This window comes from Lagenorhynchus albirostris, chromosome 17 (genome assembly GCF_949774975.1).
Source record: "Lagenorhynchus albirostris chromosome 17, mLagAlb1.1, whole genome shotgun sequence".
In the NCBI taxonomy this organism is placed as follows: domain Eukaryota; kingdom Metazoa; phylum Chordata; class Mammalia; order Artiodactyla; family Delphinidae; genus Lagenorhynchus; species Lagenorhynchus albirostris.
In genome coordinates this window covers 43,663,306-43,691,124 of record NC_083111.1, presented here as the reverse complement: position 1 = coordinate 43,691,124, position 27,819 = coordinate 43,663,306, and the positions used below count along the sequence as shown (strand labels likewise).

The following is a 27,819-nucleotide window of genomic DNA, read 5'->3' as shown; positions in this document are numbered from 1 at the left end:
AGATATTCCTTACGGCTTCTTTGAACTCTATGTGATTTCTTTCTCATCCATCAACATTTAGGGCTTCTATTTTCTGACTTACCTCTCTCACCCAATTTTGGTAGCCCAAAAAAGAATTAGAAAGACTAGAAACACACATTTCTTCTCCTCTTTTAATAATACTGCTTCTATCTTCACTGTCTTTTATTTGTGGTAGCCATAGTGAAACAGAAATTATGGTCTTATTGGGCATCACAGTGAAATAAAACTTCTAGCACTAGTGCTCTTTATTTCAAAATTATTTCTTTTTCTGACTGCTTCCTTATCTTTATAATTCTCAAAACTTTCTCACTTAGTTCTCTAACTGAATTATTTATGAGTGCAAATTTGTGTCTCATAGCAATCTACTTTCTGAAATTGCTTGTAGTTACAACGATCTCAGTTTATATCAGAAACTTTTTGAACATGTCCATTATCTCTTCTGAGCAAACTATTCTTAGCTAACTTTAAAACTGTAACTGAAAAGGTTGTTAAATATAGATTGAGAGTAATTTGTTTGTATCTCCTAAGAGGATTCAGCAACAGGAAATCATTTATCTTGAATGACTGGAATGCTTTCTTCTAGTTTGTGCTTTAGTTGTTCCAACAAGAATGAAGTTCAATATTTAGGTGCACTTTCCCTAACAGACTATGTTAATGGTTCTTTGCGAGTAGACAGCACTGTGCATAATCTTGAGAATAGGGTTTGTTCCCTGAATTTGGAATTTATAATTGGCTGATAAAATGACCATTTTGAACTATCATATGATGTTAACATCTACCAATTTTAGCAAAGTTACCATCCCTCTTTGTACAGAAATATGTATAGTTCTTTGAATGTTTTGTTGCTCCTTGATTGAAATACTCTGCAACAGCTAGAGAAAATGAAAGTGCAATTAGTAACCAAAAGCATAAATTCTAAATGTAATACAAGTGGAATTGTAAAGTGTTTCAATTAGGATACACGATGAGCTGCTTTAACAAAGACTTACAGGGGTTTAAACAGTATAGAACAATATAGAATTTAAGTCTGATTAATTTCTCACATAATATTGATATGTTGGCTCCTTCCATCCTGCAGTTCCACCAATGGCCCTAAAATATTAACCTCATCTGCTTGGTCCTAGATGGCTTGTCAACACATCTAACTTTTAGGCACTAAGATGGGAGAAGAAGGAGTAGGATGAAAAGACACATCTTCCATTTAAGGGGTGCAACCAGAAATTGTATATGTCACTTCTGCTCATATTCTGTTGGCCAGAACTTAGTCATATGGCCAAACATAGCTACAAGTTTTACAAGCTAAAACTCAGGGTTTTACTTCTTAAGGGAACGTGAGAAGATGGATACGGCATGCCAAAGGTTGTGACACTTCGGTCAGATGAGCACTCATTGGACTAAGCTGGTTGACTGTGGATTCAACTGTGAAGGAAAAAAGAAAAACAAAATTATATATCATAAGCAAAATGTAGACAATATGTCAAAAACCGAGTCTAGAAGATGAAGTTTAATTAGCTATTTTATATATCTTGTGGGTCTCAGCAATGGAAATGCTCCTTCTAACTTGCAAGTCTATTGTTTGACTTTCAAATCTTTGGACTTTGAATTTATTTAGAGTAACACACTTTGTATGAAAACAATGAACAACCTATGTGTATGGAAATTTCTGGCTCTCCTTTGTTCTGAAATATTATGGTTGAATCAGTGTTACTGAGTAAGCCAAATGCTTTGAGTAGCCAAGTTTCAGTTAAGAGTATAGTGTGGTGGGTTTCACTAGCTGGAACTTCTCTGTTGAACCTTAGAAAATGCCTTGACTTTGTGCACAGGGAAGACTGTCGTCAGGCGTCGTCAGCGTCCACCTTAACCACAGCTGCTCTGGAGGAAAGTAGCATTCTCTGGTCTCCTGGCCAGTGCTCTGCTGTGGTTCTGTGAGCCTGTCCGGGAAGAGGGAGAAGAGAGCAGCCTGAGAGCAAGTGAAGTGCCCGGAAAGCATGGGGCTACTTCCCAAGTAGACCAGAGAAAAAGATGATTAGAAAGGTCACTGGTTCCACCTCAGTAGGGAGAACAGTCACATGATGCTTCCCTGCTCTGGTTCCATTTGAGAGCATCAGAAGCTCAGCAGGTGGTGAGGGAATGACCAGTGTTGGCCACCTCCTGAAACACCAGAGTCACAATGGCTTGAGAGGTTTGATACCAGACCAGGACTAAGTAGCCATATGCTTGGGCTTCTTTGAGGATTCCTCCAAGTCTTACCTGGAAGTATTTCACTTAGTAGTCTACGACAGCCCTTGGGGACCTCTGAAAGTTTGAGATGCCATAACTTCCTTCTGGCTCCCGTGGCATGAGTTTTCTACCACTGAAGGCATTCCTTTAGGTTAAGCCATAGAGGTGAAGATGTGGTCTGTGAAAGCCACAGTCTCTTACGTCTTCTGGGAGGGCAAGGAAGTGGGATGTTGTACCTCTGGTCTTCTTTAGCTCATAACCAGTTATAACTGACCTGTTTATCTCATTAACTGGTTGCACACTGGGAGTAAGAGAAGTTTCAGTAAGTACGTCGGCAACAATACAGTCTGATGACCATGGGCTGTTTTGAGGGCATTAAGCTAAGGAGGGCAGGGCCTGGGTGCTGCATTGTATAAAGGTGAGTACCTGGTGGCTGTGCATCAGAAAAGTAGGAACGGCACACAAGTTTCATCCAGTGAAACATATTCTCCAAGGCTGCTCCTGCTCTGGCTTCTAGGCTTAGAATGTCTGGGCTGGAAATAACATACATTATTATGGTAGCCTGAGTCATGGTGGTTTAATATATTAAATATTTTCCCTCTAAGGATTCATAATTTCTTTTAACTAGTTATATCACTGCATTTTTGGTACCATAATCTTTAAAAAGATATATTGTGATAATTATGAATTTGGGTAAGACTTTTATAGTGTGGGTATGGCCAAGAGCAAGCCTTTGATGAGCTTAGTGTATCTCTATGAGAGACCTATGAACAGTATAGAGCTTCAATGGTATGTCCCTATCCAAACTAAACAAGTTAAAAAAAACTCTACATTTATTTATGTATAAATACTTTTATAAACCTTCATGGGATTAGAGATGGTTCCTTTAATAATGTAAGCGAAGCTGTCAGTCAATGGAAAGTTCACTGGACCTAGATTCCGAGTTCCTAGGTTGTTGTCACAGGTGTTGCTGAAATGATTTTGTTGTGTTTTTAATGGATTGTTTACGTGGTTAATAATTTACAATGAGAAATACACCTTCAGAGCATTCATATCTATTGACCAAGAGCCTAATCAGGGTATTTGGGAATAGGTATAATATTATTTCTGATGTAGTTTCTCGTGATCTTAACTCATTTTTTTGTAATATTAGAGGTTTGGATAAACCTTTAAGGCTCCTTTCAATTCTAAAAATTCCTATTGTATGTTCTGCATTATAGAAAGGAGAAGCCCCACGTAGAACTTAGAAAGTAGATGGTTCAGTGTCAGGCACTGTGATAAGCACTTAATGTGCATTGTTTCATTTAATCCTTGCAATTTATGAAGTAGGTATTATTATCATCCCCTTTTTACAGATAAAGAAACTGAAACCTTACAGGCTTTACATAACTTGTTCAGTGTCCCACAGCTAGTGAGTGGTAGAGTCGAGATTTTGAACACAGGCCTGTGGGACTCCAGAACCCGGGGACTGCAGTGTACACCTCTTAACTATCATACAGTAGCAGGTATTAAGGAATGTTTTAACTACCCAAGAGCAATAAACAGTCTGACCAAGAATTTTTACTTTTTAACAAATTATGCATCAGCAATATTTCTCTAGATATTTTCTGTTCATACATTATTATAAGTTTCTAAGATTTGAAAATAGGGTAAATTGACCTCTGAATACAATGGCAAGATAAATCCAGATTAAACAGCCTTCCTCCAAATCTAATGAAATGAACAGAAATAGTGAAAGAAAAAAAAAAGGCAACAATTTATGAATGGCATCCAAACAAAGGAGAATAATTTTACATCATAAGCTTCAAAAAGTGATGGCTAAGGAGCGTGTGAGAGGTTTGGGGGTAGCTCTTTTCTTCACATCCACTCCACAGGAGTGGTATTGAGAAGTCTGATAATTTTTATTAATGCCTATCAAATGGACGTAAGCAGTCTGAGGGAGTGAGTAGGGAACCCTGGGAAAGGTAAAGGAAAACGCTTCAAGTGTAGCCAACCCTACTTACACCTTTGGGGCCTTGACAGGGGCAGGAAAGGCCTCCATGGCATCTGAACTTCCAGGCCCCTGTGGGGAGCTGGATGAATGAGAGAAATATACCCACAGCTGACTGGGGTGGGCACTGGTACAGGATGTTTAACTGGACTTCACAGGAGAAATCAGAGGCTCCTCCTGACCCAGTGTGGGTCACCCCTCACATATTACCCACCATGACCTCAGGCTAGAGATAAGTGGATTGAGAGCAGCTCCAGTACATTAAATTATCTCCAAATGGGGCAGACTGACTGATCCTAATTAGGACAGAGCTATCTAATGAAAAATGAAAAGAAATGGAATGGCAAGTAAGCAAACTCATTAGAGTAAAGAAAAGAAGGAAGAAAAGAATGAAAAGCAAAAGAACTGAACATGGTATTAAAAAGACAGGCGTTTTAAGGGGGAGAATGGGTTTTTAAATAGAAAAATATACCCTCTCCAAACAAACAAAAAAGATTTCTTGGGAGTGCTTTAAGGTATAGAATAACTTTATAATACTATTTCATCATTTTTTAATTTATTTTTGACTGTGTTGGGTCTTCGTTGCTGCCCACGGGCTTTCTCTAGTTGCAGCGAGCAGGGGCTACTCTTCCTTGCGGTGTGCAGGCTTCTCATTGCAGTGGCTTCTCTTGCTGTGGAGCATGGTCTCTAGGTGTGCAGGCTTCAGTAGTTGTGGCACACAGCCTCAGTAGTTGTGGCTCGCGGGCTCTAGAGCACAGGCTCAGTAGTTGTGGTGCACGGGCTTAGTTGCTCCGCGGCATGTGGGATCTTCCCGGACCAGGGCTTGAACCCGTGTACCCTGCATTGGCAGGCGGATTCTTAACCACTGTGCCACCAGGAAAGTCCTGAGAATAACTTTATAATACTATTATTTAGTATAGAACTAAGTCCCCCAAATGAGGTAATAAAAAAACAGAATGAAATGAACATGGAAATTTCTGTGCTAAGGAAACTGAGACCCTACAGAGCACCATAATACAGTTAATATATAATTTAGGAAGAGCAAGGAACAGGATGGACAGTGGATGAAAATAAAATTAGTGACGTGGAGGAAATGCTTGCAATAATCAGTGAATGCAGAGAAAAAAGACAAAGATTAAAATATGTAAAAGACAATATGGAGGACAGAGACCCTCCAATATAGACAACAAATGGAATAGGAAAAGTAGCTAGATACTTAAGAAGTAAACTTTCTCTGAAATTAACAAACTGACTCCTTAGATATGAGGGCACATTGTATGCTAGAAAAGATTGGTACAGCATCATAAACATCAAGACATAGTTTGGTTAAGTTATTGACATTCAAGGATAAGAAAAGAAATTTTTAGCTGTTCAGGAAGACAAAGTAAGTCACGTATAATGAATATTAGGCTTGCCTTAGACTTCTCAGCCATATTCAAGGGCAGAATGCAATGGCACAATATTTATAAACTTCTGAGGAAGAGAAAGTGTAACCCAGCCGAACAACTGGATATAAAGTCAGCAAGTAAGTTTTCTCAAACATGAAAAAGCACAGGGAAAATAGTGTTTAGAATCTAGTGTGTAAGAGATATAAAACCTGCGAATCCTCAAACAAACGAAAAAAACCACTTGACATTGAAATTCAGCCAAGGAAATGAATGAAGAACAAAAATTTTAAATTGGGGGATCTTCCCTGGTGGTCCAGTGGTTAAGAATCCACCTTCCAATGAAGGGGGACATGGGTTCGATCCCTGGTCAGGGAACTAAGATCCCACATGCTGCGGGGCAACTAAGCCTGTGTGCTCTAGAGACCATGCGCCACAAATAGAGAGCCCACGTGCCGCAACTACAGAGCCTGCGTGCTCTGGAGCCCCTGCACCACAACTAGAGAAAAGCTCTTGAACCGCAAGTAAGAGCCCGCGCGCCGCAACTAAGACCCGACGCAGCCAAATAAATAAATATTTTTTAAAAAAGAATTTAAAATTGGTACAAGAACTAGAAATGAGCACTGGATCCATTTTTAAAAAGAACAAAGACTGAATAACTAGGAGTACCACTGTTACAGAACACAATGTTAAACCTGGCAGAGTGAAATGTCTCATAAGCATTGAAAAATGGAAAGAGGGAAAGTGTAGGTAGGAGAAAAAACAGGAGTGTATCATCTCATCTTTCACAGCAGAGAGTCATGCTATCTAAAATTTAACCTTATAGTTAAAAAAGCGTTTCCAAACCTTTGATGACTTTTATAATCTCTTTGCTTAACCTGAGAGCCAGCAAGAGAAGCCGGCGGGTGTGTGCCAGAATTGCCCGCAGCTGTATTTTGGTTTTGTAAAGGGTGGTTCAGTGTTTTTAAATATTTTAAGATTGGAATATCTTTAGGTGGGGGCAAACTTACCCGTCAACCCTTATTTTCCACCTTCTTTTTTTTTTTTTTTTTTTCCACCTTCTTATTTCACACATTTAGGGGGCTGCATGGCCCTGCTGTTGGAGGAGTCTTTAGGAGCTAAAATTTCCTGTAGTGAAGAATCATTTATCTGAAGTTCAGTAATTCCTAGAGTAAGATAAAATAATAATCGACCAATAGATACATTCTTCTCACTTGTTTTGTAAAACATCTTTTTCTCTGGCATAACAAATGGTATTTTCCCTACTCTATAATGACAGAAATCTGTCTCCTGGCAAACGGAAACACTACTGCCCCACTTTTTTCTTATCTGGACTGCAACCAAGCCTTTGACTCCAGTGCAATCGTGAGTGATACACAGGGAGTGATCACTGTGTAGGAACACTCCAAGGAAACTTCTTATGTGGTGTCTCACTCTATTTAAAGCCACGTGGGCTTAGCTGCTGTCACCTCCTAGCTATTTCTTTGGCTCGGTTTTAACTTTCAGCCCTTTAAATAGTGTACAGATTGAGACTGAAACAGCCAGAAGAAACAGCTGATTGGCTGTGAAGGCCCCCTTGGGAGCTTCTGGAGCTGGCCTTAGAGGCTGAGTTGGTCATTCTAAGAAAAACTGTGTGGACAGCCCTAGGGTCTGCTCTGATGGCTTTAGGAGGGGCATCTGATGGACGTTGGAAGGACTGGTACTCCAGCAGGAGACCATAGATTAGGCACTGAAAAAGAACTGCAGAATTCGTAAGTTAGAATTTCCATATACAGGTACTGTCGTAGTTCTTCAGCAATCTGCTGAAGACAAAAGACATTACCTTCGGAAAGCAAAACTAACCTTTAAATTAAATCCTGCAGTAATCAAGAGAGAGATGCCTGCCTCTCATAGAGTTTTGAACTTCTAAATATTTCCATATTTTGAAGATATTTCATGGGAAAGAGGGAAGGCTGGACTGAATAATAGTAGCAGTGAGAATTGGCGTGGGGGGGTAGGGAGTGGGGCAGGAGGGGGTAGGTATGAGCCCCACTCCATTCTCACTGCCATTATCATACAGTCATAACATGTGAAAAGAAGAACCAAAGGCTCATACCATGTGAAAGGCTCCATTCTATATCAAAGGAAGAACCAAAGTTTGGTTCCTGATTGGATATGGGAACAGAGAAGGAATCAAGCTTGATCACTTGAAGGGCGGGTAACATTAACCATGAGCAAGTTGAGGGTTTTAAACACAATGTGTTCTCACTTGCCCACTTACTGCTTTTGCAGGTAATACCATTATAGAGCATTTCCTCTGATGAGATGAATTTCCTCTGTCTCAGCAGTGCTTACAATGACAGGTCTCTTAGGATAAAAGCACCATCTCTGAAAGCACCATGACAAATTACCCAGTGCAGATGGGCTTCTTGTGCTTAACAATTTTGTTATGGAAAAAAAAGTTCATGAATTTGTGTAAAGCTGACCACACTTCACCTATTGATTCACTTAAAAGTTCAGCTTTTAAAAGTTCAGCTTTTTAAAATTGCTTACAATGCTTCAAGCATATATATGGAATGATATATTTTTCAACTGTTTGGATACTGAGAAGAAATCTCAACGGAAATTTTCCCCTCATTCTGTGTGCCATCTATGACATCCTTTCAGTTTATACCTGAGTGCTATCATGCATGGAAAATACTATCCACATTTGCTTGTATTTAAATAATGTCCAATTTATTATAAATTGGGAAAATTCATTTTTCTTAAGCTTCTAAATCCTTTTTGTTAATAAATCTTGTGAATTTTTATAAAAGTTAGGAAAAGTCGCTTTCGCTTGCTTTTTAAATCGATGTTCCACTAAATTACAAATTCAACAGATTAAATTCCCCTAAATAAAACTAGTGTATTAGCTTCCTGAGACATTTCAAATTACTATTACAAGTTTAATACCATCAAATCTATGATGCCATCAATTGTGAGATGCACCATTATTTCATGTAGTATCATGAAAGGAAAAGTACTGCCAATGCTATCTTACCACACTGATTGTAAGTCACACTCAGGTTGCAGATTTGTTAAAATGAGAAAAAAAGTGCATCTTGGAATTGATAAACTATTGTATATCTGAATATCTCGAATAGTACAAATGCAGGGCATTTCACTTGTTAGGTTTGAAACAAACAAAATCTTTTTTTAAGGATTTAAGCAACTCTCGTAAATCTTGTAAACACATTAAATTAATATACATGCTATGGCCTGAATATTTGTTGCCCCCTTCTCCCCACAATATTCATATGTTGAAATCCTAACCCCCAAGGTGATGGTATTAGGAAGTGGGCTTTTAGGAGGTGATTAGGACATGAAGGCAGAGCCCTCATGAATGGGATTAGTGCCCTTGTAAAGGGGGCCCAAGAGTCCCCTTACCCCTTCCATCTGTGAGGACTCAGCAAAAAGTTGGCCATTTACAAACCAGGAAGTAGTCTCTCACCAGACACCTAATTCGCTGGCACCTTGATCTTGGACTTCCTGACCTCCAGAACTGTGAGAAATAAATGTCTGTTGTTTATAAGCTACCCAGTCTGTGGTATTTTTGTTATAGCTTGAACAGACTAAGCACAGATTTCTAAATGTAGTATATCGTAAGTGTTTAAATACTGTTTATAAATGTAAACAAATTCTGTTATGCTTTCTAAAATAAGTAAAAAAAGACAGATGGAGGGACTTGCTTGGTGGCCCAGTGGTAAAGAATCTGCCTTACAGCTGAGGGGATGCGGGTTCGATCCTTGGTCAGGGAACTAAGATCCCACATGTCCCAGGGCAGCGAAGCCTGCGTGCCACAACTACTGAGCTCGTTGCATGCCTCAACTAGAGCCCGTGTGCCCTGGAGCCTGCGCGCCACAACTAAAGAGAAAACCCTGCATGCTACAGCTAGATAGAAGCCCGCACACCACGACGAAGATCCCGCATGCTGCAACTAAGACCTGATGTAGCCAAAAATAAATAAAATAAATAGGTAAATAATAAATCTTAAAAAAAAGATGGAAAATTTCAGTAACTCATAAGGCTAATATGTCAGTTTCTGTAATATGTCGGATTCTCTTAAACATTTCAAACACCTTAAATGGCAAATACACCAAGATTTTCTTGATGTTTAAAAACTGATTCCTAAACTTAACACAAAAGAATTAATAATGGTTTGGTTACTTCACATCATTCTTCTTATTTCAGTCCCTTCATAGTATTATCAAATCACTTATCCAGTGAGCATACTTACCATGTTATTTGCATGGGTTACTGGTTCTCAAAACACCCCAACTGGATTATAGATTAGATCCAGTGGTTCTCAAACTTTTTGGTGTCAGGACCTTTTTATACTCTTTAAATTTATTGAGAACCCCAAAGAGATTTTGTTTATGTGGTTATAACTATCAATATTCACTATCATATAAATTAAATGTGAGAAAAAATTTTAAATGTTACTGATTCACTTAAAAATAGCAGTAATAATCCCATTACATGTTAATGTAAATAATACATTTTTATGGGGAAAACTATTTTTTCAAAGCATAAAAAATTCTTTAAAAAATTAGAAAGATGGCATTGTTTTACATTTTTATAAATATTTTAAATGTCTGCCTTAAGTAAAGAAAATTGGATTCTCATATCTGCTTCTGCAGTGATATCACAGGTCATGTAGCCTCTGGAATACTTTACTGTATACTAGTAAGAGAATGAGAGAGACAAAGGCAAGAACATATTAGTTTTACTATAAAGACAGTTTTGACCTTAAATCCCCCTGAAAGTGTCTCAGACACCCCTGGACCACACTTTGAGAACCACTGAGTTAGATAATAATGAGTTAAATAATCAGGCCAGGACTTGGGTGCTACATACGAGGATAATTCTACTGAAGCCACAGGTTAACAGGCTGAGCTTCCTCTCACAGTAGATTTGTCTGCTGTGCCAATGAGGGTAAGTCTGTGTCTTTCATCATGTGTCCCCTGGGCATCTTTCAGTTTTCATCCCTCCTTAATTTTTTTCGACTTTTCATCAGCTGATTTAGGAAGTTGGAAATCTTTTTGCTGCATGATTAGAACTCACCGACCCCTGAACTCTCTCATCTAGATTGTAATACTCTCCTTTGCTGTCTAGTTGGACTGTTGACCATAATTCTGTAGTCAATTTATTGCTAGGGCCTAAAGTGCTATTCTCTTGCAGCTAATATCAAGCATCCAAACACCACTACGTTGTGTGAATTCAGCAGAAGCTGGATGACCATGTGTTAGAGAAGCTGTAGAAGTAACTCCTTCATTAGGCAGGAAATTGGACCAATGATCTAGACCAATGATCTCAAAGATTCTGTGCTACTGTTCCTTCTCCTATCAACCCTGAAAAACTGCAGGCTGCTCTGAGGACCACTAGAGATCAAGCTGTCTGTTCTCTTCCCTGGTATTCAGTCTCTCCTTTTCCCTTTGTAACAGAAACTCAGTTGTGTTAGATCCTTACCGTGTCCAGTTAAAAAGAAAAAATTCCCTGGATCCTTTGCAACTAGGGGTGGCTTCGTGACCTAATTCTGTCCAATGAGATGTAAGCAGAAGTGCATGGGTGAGGGCTCTGGGAAAGTGAGTATTTCCGTTATAAAAAAAGAACACACTTAGAAAATTTGTGTCTTTTTACTTCTTCCTTTCCAAAAGGTAGATGTAATACCTGGGGATGGGGTAGCCCTTGTATGGCCATGAGGAAGAAAGCCACATGCTAAAGACTGAGCAGGAAGCTAAAGGAGACGGAAGCCTTGATGATTTCCTTGAGTCAATGCATGAGGCCTGGTCTACATCCTTTTGGACTTCTTTAAGAAGAAGAGTCCTTCTTTAAGACACTGTAATTGAGTTTCTGTTACATGCAGGCTAAATGTGCTCTTATTTGTCTAATCCATTTGCTACTCACTAGTTGTGGCAGCTGGTGCTTTAGCCTGTCATCTCACTACTTGAGTGTTCTCGAAGAGGTTAGTACCATGGTCCAGGGCAAAGAGTAGCTTCGGCATCCACCAGGAGAATCCTGGCTCTGTATCAGTGGCCATGTGACCTCGGGCAAGTTACCTAATCCCTCTGAGTCTAAGTCTTCTTATCCATTGAAACGAGACTGAGATTTAATATCTCCTGGTTTTTGTGAGGATTAAATGAGGGAACAAACAAAATCCCCAGCACAGTGCCTTATGGGCCAAGGTAGGTACTCAAAATGCGCAGGCTCCAACTCTCTCTTCCTGTTATGGTAGTAAATCAGTTCCATTCATAATATTCCAGACCTATCTCCTACTAGTTTGAAGTTGAATAACAAAAATAGAGCAGGATTTTGATATACTAATACTTAGGCAAATATTTGTACAGTAAGTCAGATGGGGGGACTTGCCTGTGACAACTGGCAGGGTATGCAGATGGCAAAGGTGGTGTCCTGATGATCTGTGACAACACTGAATGGTGACCCTTCAAGGGTAGGAGATTAATAAAGATGATGATAGTAGCTAATATTTCTTAAGCACCTACTAAGTGCTAGTCACTGTGGTAAGTGTTTTACATGCATTATCTCGTTTTTAACACTCAAGAACTATAAAGTAGCTGCTGTTATTATCTCCAGTTTATGGATAAAGAATTGGAAGCTTAGAGAGGTTAAATAATGTGTCCAAAGTCACCCAGTGGTAGAGTTGGGTCTAGACTTCAGCTCTGTCCAACTCCAAGGTCATACTGTTATCCACAGCCAACTGATGAGATGTAAATCAGTGGTGAGCTGCAGTTGGTAGTGAGAGCATATCATGCACATCTCTTCTCAAATCTGTGTTCAGTGAAGTCACATTGGTAGCTTGAAATCAGCCACGGTGAGTGTATTATACCACAGAAATTGGTAAATGCTACAAATCAGGTTTTTCCTCAACTTCCCTGCCCTAAGAGCTGGTTGTTATGCATTTACCGGCACATGACTGGATGGAATATAGCTGTTTTTAAAAATCTGTGATTGGGAAACAGTGAAACTGGTGAATAGCAGACATCACAGCATCAAATAATTGAGGGCAGGGAAGCCTCTTGTACATTTGTCCTGAGTTGTTTGCCAGGTGAGATAGATTCCTGTGAACAGGGGAATGGGAGAATGAATGATCCTTGGAGCTACAGAGAGAAAGGAGTCAAGCTGGAGTGAGGGTCTGAGGATCTCAAACAAAAGTATGCAATGTACATTTCCCCACTTATTCCTTGATCCTCTTTTTGAGTGCTGGTACTTCTTATGTGTCACATATAGGAACATAAATAAAATAGAATCCCTTTTCTTGTGAAGCAAACATGTACACAAATAATTACAATGTAATGTGAGAAAAAGTAATAAAAAGCTGTGCACATCAGTTTTTAGTGAGGTGGGAATTTATTTGTCAAAACTACTGCAAGTAACTTTTTTAGTGCTTCACGGATCTTCTGAGGCTCCTTTATTATGATGGATTATGTTAAAAAAGAATAAAGCCCCAGGTTATACAGACGTTGTTGTGTTCTCAAGCCATGATGTTAACGTGAACAGCAGTAGAGACCAAGGTACCCCATTAACATATGTTTGTCCAAGTAAGTTGGTGAAGACGGCCAATTTTAGCTTTCTGAGGGTAACTTTCTTCTCCTTTTCAGTAGCCTTCATGTTGTCTTCAGGTTGTCAACTGGGAAATTATCTCGTATGTCGTTCTTAATGTTTATTGACAGACTGCTTGCCTATCCCTACTGTGTACCATTTCTGTCACTGTGTTGTTTAAGCACATTTTTAGTCTTTTAACTTCAACTTTTGAATAAAAGGATTTTTCTGCTGCTAAAGGGACTTCAGCAAACTGTAATAAGCCATAATGGAAAAGAATATATATTTCAAGAGTTTTGTGAGATAACTGTTAAACACAGCTAGTATTAAAAACTTAATTATACTCATGTATAATTAAATTATATTAAAACAAAGATAATAAATATTCAAAGTTCCTTGCTCCCTAGGTTTTTTTTTTTTTAAATCTTCTGAAAATATTGAAAATATAGCTACCTGAAGGCCTGTTCTGCAAGTTTGTCCCAGAGCACAGAGTGCCTTATTCCTTTATTTATTTATTTATTTGATGTGGACCATTTTTTTTTCCCCCACACACACACTGTATTTTATTTTTACAAGAGATAAATAAACTGACACCAAGCATTGTAAATGGATGACCACAACAAAAGCGACAATGTTTGCAATTACCAAACACGAAACACACTCATACTATGTCATAATATTGACATTCAGTCCAGGAATCCTCCACTGTAACAGCTCCTTTACTTTGCAGTGAAAATTGATTTGTATATGTTTTGCCTCTGAGTCCTTGTGGGATTTTTTTTTTTATTCGAACAGACAGTCACAAAAATTATAATCATCCTCATCAGTTCACTCAGTCCCATGTAATTAATTTTTTTTTATCTTGATCTTTTGTTAGCACTTTTATGAATTCATCAGTTTTCCATTAGAGTTCTGAAAATGCTTATTCATTCAGTTCAGCAGTGTAGTCCGTTACCAGAAACCTGTACTTGTCAGAGGATGTGGACCAGTTTTTTAAGTCTTTATTGAATTTATTACAATATTGCTTCTGATTTATGTTTTGGTTTTTTAGCCCGGAGGCATGTGTGATTGATTTTAGTTCCCCGACCAGGGATCCAACCCGCACCCCCTGCATTGGACGGCAAAGTTTTAACCACTGGAGTGCCAGGGAAGTCCTGCTTCCTAGTTATTTTACTACATTATACTATTATTTATGCTCCTGAGCTTATTTATGTCTCTATGGTGAAGAATTAGATTAACAGTGTGCTACTACTGCACATCTTTCTCCAACTCAACTCTGTTCTCTGTGTACCAGGATGTCACACTGGTAGCTTGAAATTGGGCGTGGCGCTCTCATGGAAATTTAGACCACAAATCTGCAAGTGCTACAAATCAGGGCCTGATTTATTGTTTTGTTGATTGTTTTTAAAGCATAATTTCTGTGAGGATATGGCCGAGGAAGAATAGGCATGTTGTAGTAATGAGTGAACCTCAAAATCTCAGTGGCTTAGCACAATGAAGTTAATCTCTTGCTCACAGAAACCTTGATGAAATTGGTGACTTTCCAGGGTACTGTCCTCCTTGTCGTGATCTGCCACTCCAGGCTGCTCCTCTCTTGTGGAACTTCATCTCAACACATGACCCCCATGACCATCATGGCAGGGGAGGAAAGAGCTGGAAGGCGGCGCTGTCTCTAATATGCTTCCTCCTAGAAGTGACACATTTCTCCTCTCAGCCCATTGGCCAGAACCAATCACATGATCCTGTCTAATTGAAAGGTCGGGTGGAAAATTTGGGAGACAACATGGATATTCTATCAATACTAAATATCTCAGTGAGTTTTCTGGTAAAATAAATACCCAAATTTAGCTTCCACTTTTATATTCTCTCATAGCACCCTATACTTTCCTTTTTATGAGTTATCAGAATTGTCATTACATTAGTTCCTAATATCATATTATGGTCTAATTGTCTGTTTAGTAACTTGTCTCTCCCAAAGCTTCATGTAGGCAGGGGTCATCTGTCTTATTCATAGTTGTCTTCCCAGTGCCTAGCACAGTGCTTGCCATATAATATTTTGGTTTGTCAAGTTTACTGCTATATTTTTTAGGTGAATGAATAAATATATAATCTACATTGCTATAGAAAATGTACATAATCTACATTTCCTATAGTAGGGAAGAAAGTTATGTAAGTGAGTGATACATAAGTGCTTTTAAAAATTTAAAATAAGGATGACAGCACTTACATTATCAGTAATCCCACAGAGTGATGGTGGAGTTGATTTGCTGTTATAGTTCTTTTAACAATTCAATGTGTATTATTCCTCTGATTGCGTACAAAATATTGACACATTCTCTTTAGTGGAAAACACTGATAAAATAGAAGATCTACTACAGCAATTTAAGATGTTCTAATTTACCTACATTTATGCTACTGTATGTTTTCTCAGTTTTCATTAAAAAATTTTTTTAACCCCTTTGGGTACTATTGGAGCATCTATGTGGGGTGTTTTCCCTCTAAGTTTTTTATTTTATTATTTTTTATTTTTTGGAACTAAGATCCCATAAGCGCCATGCGGCACTTATGGGATCTTAGTTTCCTGACCAGGGATTGAACCTGTGCCCTCAGCAGTGAAAGCACTGAGTCCTAACCACTGGACCGACAGGGAATTCCCTAAGGTTTTTACTTTTTACAAAGAGTATTTGAATTAAACAGTGATTGATTCTGAGTTTACTCTTTTAATTTTTTACCTTTTATTACCATGTGACAGACTTGAAATTCAGTAAAACCATGATAAAACAATTCTGTTTTTTTATCTTTCACAATGGGGAAAGGGCTATTGAAAATCTATACTGCACACACTTTCTCCATGAATCTAACAAGATTTAAAAATCACCTTTTTGGAACGAAATTGAGTTATTTGTAATGAGGTGGATGGACCTAGAGTCTGTCATACAGAGTGAAGTAAATCAGAAAGAGAAAAACAAATACTGTATGCTAACACACATATATGGAATTTAAAAAAAAATGGTACTGATGAACCTAGTGGCAGGGCAGGAATAAAGATGCAGATGTAGAGAACAGACTTGAGGACACGGGGTTGGGGGGAAGGGTAAGCTGGGACGAAGTGAGAGAGTGGCATTGACATATATACACTACCAAATGTAAAATAGATAGCTAGTGGGAAGCAGCCGCATAGCATAGGAAGATCAGCTCTGTGCTTTGTGACCACCTAGAGGGGTGGGATAGGGAGGGTGGAAGGGAGACGCAGGAGGGAGGGGATATGGGGATATATGTAAGTATATGTATAGCTGATTCACTTTGTTATACAGCAGAAACTAACACACCATTGTAAAGCAATTCTACTCCAATAAAATGAATAAATAAATAAATAATCACCTTTTTATGATCAAATATTTTACCTCTGATGTCTGAGGAATCCTTGTGATTATTGTAACTTTGTTTCTTAGAAAAGAGTAAAGAATTAGGCTGGTTTCTTACTGTATAAAAAGCTATTTCCTCCCAAAACTGAATGTTTAGGAGAGAGAAGAGTTTTCAACCTCAAACCTGTATATTTATGTCAGAGACTTAATGTCTGGGTCGTTAAATACAAGCAGAATCATAAAGATAGCTTTTCCAAGTTACATTCAGGGGAAAAGATAATGTTGCCCCTAAATTAGACAAGGGATAAACTCCAGACCAATTTTTAAAAGCTTGGTAATAAGTCATTCTAAGCTTGATTTACTCTGTTTCTGAAAAGCCTTTCTTAATATCTCGACAAAACACTTTAATTCCCTTGAGGTGGTGGGTGATTTGGAGTTGATGTTAACTTTTTAACCTTACTAGTAGTTCCACAAGTACTATAAAAATGGACAAACAATCCAGTGCTAGTGTCAGCCTGATCAATGTGTGGCCGACACTTTTTTTTCTTCCAGATGGTCTCACAGGCGGGCCAGCTGGGCCACTGCCAGCATCTTCTGATTGCTATTGGAAATGGACCAAACTTTATACATCAGGGGATCTAAGAAGCAGACTGTTCTCCATTGTTCACATTCTTCTATTCAAATTCATATTCCCTTAAGGACTATATGTCCTTTTGCCTGTCTACAACTATTATGCCTGCTTTTTCACTCCCTGAAAGGCTCAGTAATACTTTTGGGGGGATAATGTGTTGGCCTAAATAGGCCTTTTATTGAGAATAGAAGTAGTGATACATTTTCCTTGACATGGCTTGGACATGCTATTGTTTTCCCAATTATTTTTGTTATGTATTTTGGAGATTTTAAATTTTTTTTAATGACTGAAACCTACATGCTTACTCTCCCCAAGGACTACTTCTGTTCTCATTTCATGCAAACCCAGACACACAACTCAGCAGCATTATACGGTCTTTAGAAAACCCACTATAGGATAGTGGTTAATAGGGTGAATTCAATCTTTATTCTGGCTGTGGGACCTTCAATATGTTAATTACCCTCTCTAAGCCTCAGTTTCCTTATCGCTAAAATAGAGATGATGGTAATAGTACTCACAAAGTTGTCAACATAAAATTTAAAAATTCATGTTAAGTGTTCAATAAATTGCAGCTATTTATTAGTGGGCAGTATAAAGCTTAGAAATATTTTTCATTAAAGAATAATTGAAACGTATAAAAGTAGAGAGAAAAGTACAGTGTACCCACATGTACTCATTTCCTAGTTTCAGTGATTATTATTTTGTGGTCAGTCTGATTTCATCTTATTTCCCATTCCTTTCCCCAGTATTCATTTGAAGCAGATCTCAGGTTTCATATCTTTTTACCCCTAAATACTTCAGTATATGTTTCTAAAATATAAAGAGAAGCCTCATGTCTTTAAATATTATCAGTAACCTCATAAAGTGATGATGGGCTTGATTTGCAGCTATAGTTCTTTTCCTTTAGCAATTCGACATCTGTTATTACTCTGATTGTGTACAAAATATTGACACTTTCTCTTCAGTGGAAAAATCGATAAATAGAAAATCTATTTTCCATTTAAAATAAAACCATAATAACATTATTAATATTGGTTAAAATTAATTAAATTTATAAAATTTTAATAAATTCCATTAAATTAATAAAATTAATACAAAATTTAATGTCATCAACCATCAATCCACTGTTCAAGTTATTAATTTGAACTCATAATTTAAAAAATATCAGTTTATTTGTTTGTATTTGTATCTGGATCCAATTAAGGTCTACACATTGTTATTGTTGATACTGCTCCTAAGTCTTTTTAATCCATGGTTTTCTTATCCTCTCTTTGCTTTTCCCCTTGCAGTTTAACTGTTGAAGAAACTGGTCATCTGAATTTTGCTAATTGCTAATGCCTAGTGTGTAGCATGTTCCTTTGTCTCTTATGATTCTTGTGAACTGGTTGTTAAACCTTTTTTTCTTTTTTCTTTTTTTTGAATTGAAATATAGTTGATGTACCTTATTATTTAGTTCCAGGTGCACTACATAGTGATTTGACATTGGCATACATTATGAAATGATCACCACGATACGTCTAGTAACCATCTGTCCCCACACAACGTTATTACAATATTATTGGCCATATTCCTTATGCTGTATATTATATCCCCATGGCTTATTTATTGTATAAATGGGAGCTTGTGCCTTGTAATCCCCTTTACCTATTTCACCCCACCCCTACCTCCTCCCCTCTGGCAACCACCTGTTTGTCCTCTGTATCTATTTTCTTTGTTTTTTAAATATTTGTTTATTTATTTAATTTTATTTTTTTGGCTGCATCTGGTCTTAGGTGCGGCATGCGGGATCTTCCATTGTGGTGCGCAGGCTCCTCGTTGCTCTGGTAGGCTTCTCTCTGTTTGTGGCCTGCAGGCTCCAGAGTGTGCAGGCTCCAGAGCACGTGGGCTCTGTAGCTGTGGCATGGGGGGGTCTCTAGTTGTGGCCCACGTGCTCAGTAGTTACGGTGCGTGGGCTTAGTTGCCTTGCAGCATGTGGTATCCTAGTTCCCTGACCAGGGATCAAACCCACATCCCCTGCATCGGAAGGAGGATTCTTAAACACTGGACCACCAGGGAAGTCCCAATTTTCTTTGTTTTTAATTTAAAAATTTTTAATTTAATTTTATCTTTTGTAAAATAACAGTTTTTAAATAAAAAATTCTTATTGAAATATAGTTGATTTACAATGTTGTGTTAGTTTCTGGTGTACGGCAAAGTGATTCAGTTTTATATGTATGTATATATATATATACACACACACATACATACATATGAATATATGTATTCATATTCTTTTCCATTATGGTTTATTGCAGGATATCGAATATAGTTCCCTGTGCTATACAGTGGGACCTTGTTGTTTATCTATTTTATATATAGTAGTTTGTATCTGCTAATCTGAAACTCCTATTTATCCCTCCCGCCTTTCCCCTTTGGTAACCATAAGTTTGTTTTCTATGTCTATGAGTCTGTTTCTGCCTTGTACATAAGATCATTCATATTATATTTTAGATTTCTTACATAAGTGATATCATGATATTTGTCTTTCTCTTTCTGACTTACTTTGCTTAGTATGATAATCTCTAGGTCCTTGCATGTTGCTGCAAATCTTTGTTTTTTAGGTTCCACATATAAGTGAGATCATATGGTATTTGTCATTCTCTGTCTGACTTATTTCACTTAGCATAATACCCACTAGATCCATCCATGTTGTCACAAATGGCAAGATTTCATTTTTTAATGACTGAGTAATAATATTGCATTGTGTATATATACCATATCTTCTTTATCTGTTCATCTATTAATGGATACTTTGGTTGCTTCCATAACTTGGCTATTATAAACAATATTGTAATAAACATTTGAGTGCATAAATCTTTTGGAATGTGTTTTGGGTTTTTTTGAGTAAATACCCAGAAGTAAATTTGCTGGATCACATGGCAGTTTTATTTTTAATTTTTGAGGAAACTCCATACTGGTTTCCATAATAACTGCACTAATTTACAATCCCAACAACAGTGCACAAATGTTCCATTTTCTCCACATCCTCGGCAACACTTGTTATTTGTTGTCTTTTTGATAATAGCTGTTCTGACAGGTGTGAGGTGATATTTCATTGTGGTTTTGATTTGCATTTTCCTGATGATAAGTGATGCTGAGCATCTTTTCATGTGCCCGTTGGCCATGAAAAAATGTCTTTGGAAAAGTGTCTATTCAGGTCTTCTGCCCATTTTTAAATCAGGTTGTTTGTTTATTTGATGTTGAGTTGTATGAATTCTTTGTATATTTTGGGTAATAACCCCTTATTGGATATAGCATATGCAAATACCTTCTCCAGCTGCATTTTAAAAAATTTATTTATTTATTTATTTGGCTGCGCCAGGTCTTAGTTGTGGCGTGTGGGGTCTTCGTTGTGGCATGTGGGATTTAGTTTCCTGACCAGGAATTGAACCTGGGACCCCTGCATTGGGAGCATGGAGTCTTAGCCACTGGACCACCAGGGAAGTCCCTGCATTTTTTTTTTTAATTTATTTTTGGCTGCGTTGGGTCTTCGTTTCTGCACACAGGCTTTCTCTAGTTGCGGTGAGAGGGGGCTACTCTTTGTTGTAGTGCACAGGCTTCTCATTGTGGTGGCTTCTCTTGTTGCAGAGCATGGGCTCTAGGAGTATGGGCTTCAGTAGTTGTGGCGTGCAGGCTCAGTAGTTGTGGCTCGCGAGCTCTAGAGCGCAGGCTTAGTAGTTTTGGCACAAGAGCTTAGTTGCTCCATGACATGTGGGATCTTCCTTGGCCAGGGATTGAACCCATGTCATCTGCATTGGCAGGTGGATTCTTAACCACTTTGCCACCACGGAAGTCACTCCAGCTGCATTTTTGCTTTGTTGATAGTTTCCTTTACTGTGAAAAAGCTAAAAAGTTTGATGTAGTGTCATTTGTTTATTTTATTTTTTGTTGTTTCCCTTGCCTGGGAAGACATAGCCAAAAAAATATTGCTAAGACTGATGTTGAAGAATGCACTGCCTATGTTGTCTTCTAGGAGTTTTATGGTTTGGGTCTTACACTTAAGTCCCTAATCCATTTTGAGTTTATTTTTGTAGATGGTTTGAAAAAGTAGTCCAGTTTGATTCTTTTGCATGTAGCTCTCCAGTTTTTCCAAGATGATTTATTGAAGGGGCTGTCTTTTCCCTGTTGTATATTCTTTCCTCTTTTGTCATAGATTAATTGACCAGATAAGTGTGGGTTTATTTTTGGGCTCTCTATTCTGATCCATTGACCTATGTGTCTGTTTTTCTGCCAGCACCACACTGTTTTGATGACTGTAGCTTTGTAGTTTAGTTTGAAATTGGGGCACATGATACCTCCAGCTTTGTTCTTCTTTCTCAAGATTGCTTTGGCTATTTGGGGTTTTTCATGTTTTAGTACAAATTTTAGAATTTTTTTTTTCTGTGAAAAATACCTTTGGTAGTTTCATAAGGATTACATTGAATCTGTAGATTGACTTGGGTAGTATGGTCATTTTATTTTTTTTATTTTTTAAATATTTATTTATTTAATTTATTTATTTGGCTGCACCGGGTCTTAGTTGCAGCATGTGGGATCTTCATTGCCACATGTGAGATCTTCATTGTGGCATGTGGGATCATTTTTTTTTTTTTTTAGCCATGGCATGCATGCTCTTAGTTGTGGCATGTGGGCTCTAGTTCCCTGACCAGAGGTCGAACCCAGGCCTCTTGCATTGGGAGCATGGAGTCTTAACCACTGGACCACCAGGGAAGTCCCTTCATTTTAAAAATATTAATTCTTCCAGTCTATGAGCATGGTAGATCTTTCCATTTGTTTGTCTCATCTTCAATTTCTTTCATCAGTGTCTTATAGTTTTTTAAAAATTTAATTTAATTTAATTTTAAAAATTTTTGGCCATATCACACAGCTTGTGGGATCGAACCCAGGTCCCCTGCAGTGGAAGTGCAGAGTCCTAACCACTGGACTTCCAAAGAATTCCTCTGTCTTATAGTTTTCAGAGTACAAGTCTTTTTCTTTTTTGGTTAGATTTATTCGTAGGTATTTTATTCTTTTTGATGAAATTGTAAATGGGATTGTTTTCTTAACTTCTCTTTCTGATAGTTCATTGTTAGTGTATAGAAATGCAACAGATTTCTATATATTGATTTTGTAAACTGCAACTTTATGGAATTCATTAATTAGTTTTAATCGTTTTTTGGTGGGGTTGTTAGGATTTTCTATATATAGTATCATGTCATCTGCAAACAGTGACAGCTTTACTTCTTCCTTTCCAATTTGAACTCCTTTTATTTCTTTTTCTTGTCTGATGTCTGTGGCTAGAACTTCTGATACTATGTTGAATAGTTGAGAGTGGGCATCCTTTTGTTCCTGATCTTAGAGGAAATGCTTTCAGCTTTTCACCATTGAATATGATGTTGACTGTAGGTTTCTCATATATGGTCTTTATTGTGTTGAGTTATGTTCCCTCTCTACCCACTTTGTTGAGTGTTTTATCATTAACAGATGTTGAATTTTGTCAAGAGCTTTTCCTGTGTCTATTGGGATGATCATATGATTTTTATTCTTCATTTTGTTAATGTGGTGTATCCTGTTGATTGATTTATATGTATTGAACCATCCTTGCATTCCTGGAATAAATCGCACTTGATCATGGTGTGTATGTTTGCTTCCTTCCCCAGGTTAGGAAAGTTTCAACTATTATTTCTTCAAATAAGTTCTCTGCCTCTTTCTCTCTTTTCCTTCTGGGTCCCCTGTAATGTGAATGTTAGTACACTTGATGTTGTCTCAGAAGTCTCTTAAACTATCCTCATTTTTTAAAATTGTTTTTTCTTTTTTCTGTTAAGTTTGGGTGATTTCTACTACTCTGTCTTCCAGATGGGCTGCTCCTTTCCTCTGTATCATATAATCTACTTTTGATTCCTTCTAGGGTATTTTTAATTTCAGTTATTGTATTCTTCATGTCTGTTTCTTCTTTTTATTTTCTCTTTGTTGAAAGTCTTCATGTGTTCATCCATTCTTCTCCCATGTTCAGTGAACATCTTTATGATCAGTACCTTGAACTCTTTATTGGGTAGGTTGCTTTTCTCCACTTAACTTAGTTTTTCTGGGGCTTTGTCTTGTTTCTTTGTTTGGAACATACTCCTCTGTCTCCTCATTTTGCCCAATTCCCTGTGTTTCTTTCTCTCTTTTTTTTTTTTCTAAAATGCTTAATGTGACGGAAACCACAAGGGTTTCTCATTATTCTTATTTATTTATAAAATTTATGTGTTTATTTATGGTTGCGTTGGGTCTTCATTGCTGTGCATGGGCTTTCTCTAGTTGCTGTGAGTGGGGGTTACTCTCCGTTGTGCTGCACGGGCTTCTTGTTGTAGTGGCTTCTCTTGTCGTGGAGCACAGGCTCTAGGCACGCGGGCTTCAGTAGTGGTGGCTTGTGGGCTCTAGAGCGCAGGCTCAGTAGTTGTGGGGCACAGGTTTAGTTACTCCGTGGCATGTAGGATATTCCTGGACCAGGGCTCAAACCTGTGTCCCATGCATTGGCAGGTGGATTCTTAACCACTGCCACCAGGGAAGCCCCTCCTGTGTTTATTTCTATGTGTTACTTTTAGTTACATTTCCCAATCATGGAGATGTGGCCTTATGTAGGAGAAGTCCTATGGGGCCCAGAAGCATGTTCCTCTGTGATCACCAGAGCTATATGCTCTAGGGGTGCCCTCTATGTGAGCTGCATGCACACTTCTATTGTGGTGGTACCAACTACTGTGGGTGCACTGGTAGGTGGGGCTGGCCCCCCGCCTGGTTGGCTGTGAAGTTGTGCCTTGTGCAGTGGCTGCAGGCCCACTGGTGGGCAGGGTAGTCTTCCTGCATGGTTGGCAGCATAGCCGTAGTTCCAGGGTGGGGCACAGGACTGCTCCTGGCCTGCTGGTGGGCAGGGTGGGGTCCTGAGCAGCTATCTTTGTGGGCCTGGGTGGGCTTGGGGCTAGTGTTGACCTGTTGGAGGGCAGGCCTGTGTCCTTGCATGGCTAGCTGAAGAGCTGAGAGGTCTTTGGGCTGGTGCCAGCCTGCTGGACGGTGGAGCTGGGTCCCTGCATGGCTGTCTGTGCAGCCTGGGAGGCTCAGTGGTAATCAGATTTTGAGGCTTTGTCAGATTCAGGCTGGAGTTTTCAGCAGGACCACTTCATAGATCACATGGTCCCTCTTACCAGAGGTACCTGATGTCTGGTTGTCTCTTTGGGATGACATTGATGGTTAGTGCCTAGATCCATTAATTCACTTTGAGTTGCAGAATGGTGGTATTCTAATTCTGTCATTCATTCTTCCTTTCTTAGCTGGAATACTATTTGGTTACACAGTGGTACAGTTTACATAGGAAAGTCAGGATAAATGCTTGATTGTCTTTATCAATGTTCAAAATAATAAGCCAGTTCACTAGCATCCTCCAGTAGTGACCAATATGTTTTATTTTGCTTTAATATCTTTACAAACTCATGAAGTCAACATATTTGTTGTATTTAAATCCTTTTCCATTATTTTTTGTATTGATGCTCAGTGGTTCCATCTTTGGTCAAGTTGATGCCTGAGCCCCACTGACATGACTCTATAGTCTGACAACTTCTCTGTTGTCTGACAAGATGTTCCAAACTCATCCTTTATTTCTCTGCCCCTAGAATTAGTCCTTTCTAAGGAGCCCTTATTTCTTTCAGTGAAAATAGTATTTCAAGTTCACAACTGGGGCACTAGGGTGCTTATTTCTACTTTTTTTGGTCTTTGTTTCTAGAACTTCTCATCAGACAGAGCTGGGAAATATAGTTTTTGTTTTAAAGATAAAATGAATCATTTGTTCATACTGATACTTCATATTAAATTCATGACTACAGGATTTTTACTTAATCTCTTCTATTTAACTTATTTATTTTCTGTTCATGCTAAGATCCCCAGTTCTCAATAATGCTGGATATGAGAGAATTTGAACATCACATATTTACTCTCATTTGCTTTATCCCAAGTTATACACACAACAGCCTCAGACACTGACAGTCCATACTCTAAAACTTTGAAGATTGTCTTATTAGTTTTTGTTCTTAACAGTCCCTTCTATCCCTAGGGTGTATCCCACAGGGGATGTCAGTCAAATTACTGTGTTTTTAAGTCATTTAGAATAGTCCCTCTCTGGTGGTTATGCCACCATCTGGCTATACAGTTATGTTCATTTTTTCCTTTCATTTTTTGTGAAGGATTGCTTTTTCTCAATTTAAGTATCAATTATTTAAATATTTACATGATCCCAAAGTTACATCTACCAAAGTGCATCGAAAGAAGTCTAGTTTGTGTTTGTTTCTTCTCTACCTCATTTCCTCCTTCCTTCATAGGAAGGAGGTATTATTATTTTTATTTTATGATTATCCTTTTGTTGTTTTAAAATATAATCATATATGTTTAAAAAATATAAGCAAATATATTTTTTATACTGTGTTTCCTTATAAGCCTAGCGTACTATTCTTCACTTACTATATCCCACAGCTTATGATAGACTTCTAGAAACAGGGCCGCTAGATATAGGAAAGATAGATTTGAAAGCAGTAGGGCAGAGGAAGGTACTGGGAGAGGAGAAAAACCTGCGGTAGGAGCACTCTGGGATCTAAATTCCTAAGGTTAGGGTTAGGGTTAGGGTTAGGGCTCCAGGCTCCCCATCTCTACTTGCTCTTTTTATTCTGCAGAGCTCTTTAGGGCTCCCTCCCTCCTCCCTCCAAAGCTCCTGACTCCCCCATCCAGCAAAGACTCAGATATCAGGACCCTCCCATTGGAGGCCAGTGGGAACATAAATCCATAAGTAAACAAACACATACATATATAGATTTCAACTGGATATATTATATATTTTAAACCCATTTTTGATCTTTAAAATGTATAACAGCAAAACTCAAATTGTAAAGCCAACGTAAATAACCAGTAGAGATAAACATCTCTACAATTTAAAACTTCTGTGTCTAAGCCATTGAAATCTGTGGTCTTGGCTTACAGAGAGAAAAATTATTTTTTAAAAATGTCTAATTGATTGGGAGGTAGGAATATTGTCCTTTAAGCAAACTCCATAGAAAGAAATCAAGTTAAGAGCGATCACTCACATCAGCAGTTTTCAGCTTTCTTGTCCCTCTTGAAAATCTTCCTCCGGCTAAACTACTTTGGTTGCCGTCCTAACCAGGAGTTACTTGCTCATCTCGATTTCAGTGCCATGGACACTCGCTTCCCACATTTGGAAAGTCTTTTGTTTCCATCCACTGCTTTCATCAGCAGTTGGCTTAAAACTCACGTTCTCCAGGAAGCTTATTTGACCCAATCCACTCTATTAGGATCCTTTCTGTATCCCACATGCCTCAAATTTAGAGTTGTCAGATTTAGAAAATAATAATGCAGGATGCCCAGTTAACTTGAATTTCAGATAAAGAGCAAATACTTTTTTCCTCTTCCTTTTAGCATGGGACATGCTTATACTACAAATTCTTTGTTATTTATAGAATTAAAATTTTAACTAGGGGTCTTGCACTTTATCTGGCACCTCAAGTTTAAAGGTCTTAAAAAACAAATAATCTCCAAATATTGTTACACTTGATTATTATGTTGCTTTCAAAATTTTCCATGAGTTACTTTATGTGTGTGTTTTGCTTTCTAAGTAGATGACAAACTCCTTGAAAGTGGAAGCTGTGTCTTCTGTGTTTGGAGTTCACCTCTCCCGCACTTTGCTCTCCACACCATGCTAGTCATCAGTTCTGAGCTAATGTTTGATGAATGAATAAATCCTCAAAGTGAGTTTTTTTTTTTTTTTGCGGTACGCGGGCCTCTCACTGTTGTGGCCTCTCCCGTTGCGGAGCACAGGCTGCGGACGCATAGGCTCAGCGGCCGTGGCTCACGGGCCCAGCGGCTCCGCGACATGTGGGATCTTCCCGGACCAGGGCATGAACCCGCGTCCCCTGCAGCGGCAGGCGGACTCTCAACCACTGCACCACCAGGGAAGCCCCGAGTTTTGTTTTTGATTAAAGAGAGAAGTCTTTGAGTTAAACATAAAATACTATAAAAATAATTTAAACTATTTTAAAACCAATCTAAATTCCTAAGGTTGATTTAGAATAAAATCAGAAACTATGGGCTTCCCTGGTGGCGCAGTGGTTGGGAGTCAGCCTGCCGATGCAGGGGACGCGGGTTCGTGCCCCGGTCCGGGAAGATCCCACATGCCGTGGAGCGGCTGGGGCCGTGAGCCATGGCCACTGAGCCTGCGCGTCCGGAGCCTGTGCTCCGCAACGGGAGAGGCCACAACAGTGAGAGGCCCACGTACCGCAAAAAAAAAAAAAAAATCAGAAACTATTATTAACATTATTAATGATTTACATTCTAAGATTTTTATCAATGAACTTACATGAACAGCTATTATTAAACATATTTATAAAAGTTGGGTCAAGTTGTGAGTTTTTTGTGTGAGTAGAAGTTATTTTCATTTACTGTATCTTATCCTTGCAAAGTTGTACCATTATCTTACCTGCGATATACATTTATATTAATTAAATTTGGTGGCTGCTTCTTGCTTCACTTAAAAAAATTGTAGTAACAGTTGCTTCTAATCGCTTTAATCACTAAGTC

At 38.4% G+C, this 27,819-nt stretch overlaps 2 long non-coding RNA genes across 2 annotated transcripts in view; one reads left to right on the top strand and one right to left on the bottom strand.

Annotated features, from left to right (window-relative positions):
• LOC132508235 (uncharacterized) overlaps positions 1-27,819 on the top strand; it is a 99,763-nt gene that overhangs the window by 7,470 nt on the left and 64,474 nt on the right. The window lies entirely within an intron of this gene.
• LOC132508236 (uncharacterized) lies at positions 987-2,774 on the bottom strand. The gene is made up of 3 exons (XR_009536484.1): positions 2,668-2,774; positions 1,816-2,542; positions 987-1,440 (listed from the first exon to the last, which is right to left on the bottom strand). It is a non-coding gene; the product is annotated as an uncharacterized LOC132508236 (long non-coding RNA).